The sequence below is a fragment of the Frieseomelitta varia genome, unplaced genomic scaffold (genome assembly GCF_011392965.1).
Source record: "Frieseomelitta varia isolate USP_RPSP 00005682 unplaced genomic scaffold, Fvar_1.2 scaffold_294, whole genome shotgun sequence".
Lineage (NCBI taxonomy): Eukaryota > Metazoa > Arthropoda > Insecta > Hymenoptera > Apidae > Frieseomelitta > Frieseomelitta varia.
The window spans coordinates 78,391-85,021 of record NW_025110028.1 but is presented as its reverse complement, the minus strand read 5'-3'; the positions used below and the strand labels follow the sequence as shown (position 1 = coordinate 85,021).

The 6,631-nt window shown below is 24.5% G+C and overlaps 1 long non-coding RNA gene across 1 annotated transcript; it reads left to right on the top strand.

The window, feature by feature from the left end:
• Positions 1-1,449: 1,449 nt before the first annotated feature.
• LOC122529573 lies at positions 1,450-5,139 on the top strand. The gene is made up of 3 exons (XR_006306822.1): positions 1,450-1,614; positions 3,533-3,715; positions 4,656-5,139. It is a non-coding gene; the product is annotated as an uncharacterized LOC122529573 (long non-coding RNA).
• Positions 5,140-6,631: the final 1,492 nt, after the last annotated feature.

Sequence of the window (6,631 nt, the reverse complement as noted above, 5' to 3'; positions counted from 1 at the left end):
ATTATAATTTTTATTAAAGTTTTTATTAAAGTTACTCAAGTCACAAAGTTCTTATTTATTTGTAGTATTGAAATTACCCTTATAATCATTACACTGCTGTAGCTCCGCAAAATTAAATCAGCGCCATCTATGTTCACTAAATCGTTCCGCCGAAAAGTGTGTTTCAGATAAACCGACATCGCCAATTTAATAAAACTCATAAACAATAGAAAATTTAAAAATTGTTAGTCCATTAATTATTACCATGGATGTTTAGAGATGTATATATATATAGTAACTATCAGAGAAATTATTCATTCGTTATTTGTTATTCCTCATTAGTTATTAGTTATTAGTTATTGAATATACAGAAGATTTATACAAAAGTTAATATATATTTTGTTACATTGATAATATTTTTATATAAATTATTAAAATTAAATATGGAGTTATTAAATTTGTAATGATTGAGGTAAATTATCATCATCGTTCTTACACCACGGAGGTAACAGTCGCTACAGAGCGGACGTAGTCGCTGTACTACATTGAGCGGAAGTAGATGTCGTTGTGCTCAGTTGAGAGGACGTGCTGTTGCTACATGTAAAAATTTGAGAAATTTGTATAAAAAAAATTTATTAGTTTAAGAGATATTTTAACTTTAATTTTATAAAATCTATTGTGCGAAAGACAAAGAGGAAGGCAAAAACATTGTTCTTGTATTCATGATATCCTTTCTGTATTCATGTTATCTTTCATGCGTAGATTTTATAAGATTAGGATAAAATATTTCCTGTGAATTAGCAATAAGCTTTAGTTTCAGTAAGTACGATTTTTTATTATTTCAGTACTTAATAGAATTTTTTAGTACTTGTTCATTTAGCTTTGTTATTTTATTTTCTCTCTCAATTGAATTTTCCTTGAAATTTCTAAGTCTAATACACAAAATTCAATAAAATGGCGAAAAAAATTGTACATAGAAATGTACGTAGTTAATCATAAAAATGTCTTATAGTAAAAGTCGATTTATTCGTTTATAAAATCTTGAATAAATTTCAGCCGCTTTGGCAACTTTTTAATATTTATGGTAAAAAATACATATGTTTATATACCTTAAATAAAACAATATTCCAAATATATAGTTTAAATTTATTGCTATAAAAATTTGAATAGTTTAAAATTAAAATGAATAAAATTGATTACACAATTAAAAAATTTAATTATTATCAATAGAATGAAAATTTTCATAAACTAAAAACAAAAATTAAATTAAAAACGTATATTATAATTTAGTAAAAATTTTTATTAAAAAAAAAATTAGCTTAATAAAAATCATATTTGATAATTATTAAAATATGTATTTAAATTTCTAAAAATCACCGCGTTAATAAAGTCAAGAGTACGATCCTGTATATATATATTACCTCAGCGTTTCTTGCTCTTGAACTCCTCAGTAATATTTTGTTTACAGCACGTGCTAATATCTGTGTATAGAATATGTTAACCTTGCTTTTTATATGCCTGTTATGTATTATATTTATTGGTATACTTATTAACTAGTCATTAGCTCCTTGTTTATTGTCAAATGTGTTAAGAATTCCTCATCTATTAAGTGGCTTGTATAAAGAATACAAAAAGGTAAGTCTGTAATGCTCATTTTTTCTATTTATTGTATATTTAAAATTTTCTTTTATAAAACCTTCTTATTTAATATTTATCATTTTTTTTAACTTATAAATAACTTCTGTTATTACATTTGTTATATCTTATTTTGCTTTAGTACATTATTTTTTAGTCTTTATAATATCATACATAAATATCATAAATATCATGCAGAAATTTTTTAAGTTTGTAAATTATTTGCAAATTATAACACAACTTTTCCAATAAATTTATTAGACTGATAGCTTTTTTATGATTTATACAATTAAATGGTTCAAAATAAATTATTTTATGATGACAGGTTGTTAGTATTCTACAAAATTTATAATTAACAAAATAGCTGAAAATTTAATTTATATTTAAAAATATAGTATCAAATATAGTATCAATAAATATATAGTATCAAACATAAAAGATTTGATAGTCAATTGAGCAAATAATCTTTCTTCCATTATTATTAGTTTTACTACTAACTTTTTTTAAAAAGTATTCTTAAAAAACTCAAAAATGTTTTGGAATTAAAAGATGATGAAACAACAGATTCATATAGATCTAAATTTAAAATGTTGTGTTTTATTATTAATTTTAAGATTATTATAATTTATTACTATTTTTTTTTTTGTAAAATTTCAATAGAAGTTTATAATATCTAGAAATTTATCAAAAAAGTTGTTTGTAATTTTCAATGAATTTTATTGGCAAGTATAAATCCTGATATTTCTTTTTTAAATTAAATAGTAATATTGTTGATGATAACTAATTAATATATATACAATAATTTGAAGAAGTCTTTGATTCAAAGCTATTTTTTCATAAACATGTTTTGAAGTTTTATATCATTATTCTGTTTTCTGTATTTTTTTTTCTTTTCAAAGAATAAATTATCTTATTCTTCAATTTGTTCCAATAAAGCATAAAATTTATATTAATATTAAAAAAATATATTTTATTTCTTTTTTTTAGAAGATATTTATTTGATTCAGATAAACTGAAAATAGATAATACAATAGTTAGTGAAAGTAGAATTTCCTTAACACTGAATAATGATTTTGCTGTGCTAGTAATTATCACATGCGAATAAAATTGTACATCTTCACATCTTCTACTTATATGTTTGAATTTTTTAATAATAATGTAAGTTACAAATTGTTTATCAATAATTGATTGAAACTTTAGAATATTTCTTTATTTATTTCGCAAAATAATTGTCAGCAATTTTTTAGTAATAACCTATTATTAATGAAATAATGTAATAATTTAATAAGTTTAATTCAATAGTCTTATCAATCTTTTTTTAAATTTGATTCTGTATGTCTAATTTCTTAATTTATTGTGAAATTTATATTTTCTTAAATTTATTTGTGTATAGTTGTTTAATTTGTTTTCTTGTGATAATTGAATTTTCATTTCTTCCTTTTCTTTCTTTTCCTGATAAGAATATTAATAAGTAATAAGAATTTTTTTTTTATTTTGAGTGGAATTTAAAATATATAAATATTTTGATATCTAATACTTAATTACACAATGTTAACTTATAATTTTTTCTAAATTAAGATTTGTTTCATTAGATGTATATTATTAAATAATAAAAGTAATTTTTGTAATCCATAGAATATATTCTTAGTGAAATGAAATTTTATAGAAGCTGTATTGTTGTACTTGTCAAAAACCTCAGATATTTTAATATTTATTTAATTGTTTATATATGAGTAATATAAATTCTTAGTATCTTAATGTATTTTATATGTAAATTATTAATATTTAAAATCTGTGATGAGATATGTATATCAGAAATCTGTTAATGATGATGAAAGATGTAGAAATTATTTAATTTTAGAACAATAATTTAATCATCCAAGAAAAAAATCATGATTAACGTATGGTTTTCTTACAGTTCGTTTATGCAGTTGTGGAAAATCCTTTTGTTATCATGGTACAAGTATTTCAGACATGACTTCAAGAAAAATCTTTAGAAATGGACTTCTTTATACATATGTTTTTTAATAGCTGGATGTAATGAAATAAACTATAGAAGCTACATAAGTTCATCCAGCTATCGCATTCATTATATTTGCAAGTAAGTAACATAATATTTAAAGGAAAAATATAGAAATAAACATTTATTAATATAAAGTAAAATAAATAATAATTACAAAAATTTATTAATTATTACATATTATATGGTAATATGCTAGAAATTTATTGTTTATGTTATTAAATTTATTGTACATGCTATTTACATAGATATTTATTTTTAGTTCTTAAAAATTCATTCAATTCATTTAAATTTGCCTTGTTTTTCTATACATAACTAAGTACTTTGAAATTATATAATTTATTTAGATATTTAACACATTTTAGATGAGTTATTATCAATGAGTATACGGAATGTACGGTTTCAATTTATAAATGATATGTTTTAAAATTTAAAAGATCATTTTGCTTATGAATTAAAACCGGGCATTTTATATTTTTTTAAATTTACATTTAAAAAATCTCATAAAGTGTTACAAACTATTATCTTTCAAAGTACAGCAACTATTAATTTTTTTTTTTTAAATTGAATGGTATGAAGTACATGTGGTATATGTGGTATATAAAAAATTTTTCTAAATTGACTGCCAAGATCGGAATGAACTAGTCTTTTTTTTTTTTTTTTTAATGGAATACCATATTAATTTTTTTTTATTTATATAGTTTTCATCAAATTTATTTTATCCATTTTTTGACATTCTTCATACTTAAAAATTTATGACAAAGGAAATTTCTAAAGAGTACAGAGATGTCAAAGCGGAATTGCAATAAACATATTTCGTTTTAAAATTTATTTCGTGAAATACTCGATCATGTATTTGCAAATATGTGTTTATTCTTCTTATAATATTAGAATTTCATTAACAATATTAAATTCAAATATCATATTTGAAAGATTATACATATGAGACTACGTATATCAGTATAATGCACTGTAGTTCATAAAATGTCGGGATTTAATGCTGAAAAATTGATTGGAACAGCATTGCTGCTTGACGAAGATGAAAGTAATAGGAGAAAAATATTGGATACAGAAGAGTCTACAATTACGAAAGACTGAAGGTCGCAATAGTGAATTCTACCCATTGGATTGCGATCTCATCTCCTTACTTAGCTCTGCCTCCATAGGGAGGAGCTTCAATCCTTTGGCTGCCGGTGATAGATCGATCGATGCATCTAACAAATATTCCTCCTCGTCATTGTAGTGTTCTATTCGAGGCGTGTGGGCGATGTTTTTCTGCCTCAGCAGAGATGATTTGATCAAATGAGCTTTGGCGGCTTCTCTAAGGTTGCCATCCGTCTACTAGACCTTTTGAGGAGGCCATTCTCTCTAGGTGCGCCAGCTGCATTGTTAGCGGAGCAGGCGTGGGCAGCTACCTGCTCGCATTCACGATTGTCCGATAAGTAAAATCTTTTCTGAAAATTCGTCGATTCTCATATAATATATATAATATAATGTAATGCGATAGGTAAAAGATAAAAAAGAAAATGAAGATAATTGCTAGTAATAGATGAAAATAATGAAAAGTATTTTATGTGGTAGATTTATAGAATACAAATATAAATACAATAAAGTAATAAATAGAAAGACAATACACTAAGGTGTGTTGACAGATAGAGAAAATGAATTATGCTATATCACATATCGTCTCTTTCTTGAAGCAACAAATTAAGATGGAGAAATTATTTTTTTTACATAATTGGACATGTGTACTAGTGTAGCTGACATGCTGATATGTGTGTTAGTGTAGCTGAATTTGGGAGAATGGAACAAGGGATAGAATGATAAAGGTGACCTGGAGAAGTGGAAATTTTTTCAAATGTTTGACATTGTCTTTATAACAATCTGGAACATACCTTTTCTCAGATATGCTTCCATACAGCAGTAGAAAATATTGCTATTGTAAAGTGACTATATTTGCCGGATTGATTCTGACTTGGTTACTTGGTTAAGTAATTCTGATTACAAACTACTGACTCTGAACAAATTAAGAACAACTGACAACTACGATTGAAAAATTACTCTCTGACTAAGATTGTAAACTATTGATTATTCTTCGTCTCTGAAGAGACTTCTGTCTTCTTTTCTAAAATATTCTAAAGAAGATTAAGATCAGAATTGTGCCAGGAAATTTTATCAATAGTACCACCGATAGTTCTCCATCACTAGTATTTATTTCGACTGAATGTATTTGTGTGCTTCGCGCTTTATCGTTATTTTTCATTTGTCACAACTCCAATGTAAATGTATCTTTATCCCGTCAGGGGAACACAACGATTGTTGTATAAAGCCTACATATATATATGTATATTTCGTCTTGGTATCTTTCTTAGCTAATTCCTCAAATACTCGAAAAACGGTTAGGAGTTTACTATGGAATTTGGAGGTAGTAATCATGATTACTGCTACATAGTGGCCGATAGTAATAAATAATTTGGTCTTAGCCATCAATAATTATTAATTATTTCTAAAACTTCAAATTCATCATCATGTATATTATAAACGTATACAATTTTAGGAAAAAATTGAATATAACAGTTGAATATAAATGACTTTTCAATGTCAAATAAAGGAAAATGTAGAATGAAGGATATAGAAAGTGTTTTAAAAAAAGAAATGTGAAATATGAAAACAAATATGAAAATAGCCATTTATGTTCCCATTCTTATGTTCTTTGTTTTATTCTCGTCTTTCCTCTAAAAATTATTTGTCGCGTTTTGTAAATATTTTTTCTGAAATACAAAAATACTTCTCGCATAACTTTCAAAATAACAAAGAATCTGTATCCTCTGGAGAATTAATTTTTTTCAAGTATTGTCTTTATATAATTAACTTGCACGTTTTTAGATTTAATTTAGTTTCTCTGCTCAATAAATGAAAAAGGATGATGTTTTTGTAAATTTTTCCTAAAGTCTCGTCGATTCTCATTTGCACCTTTCATTTCCTTCTCAATATCAC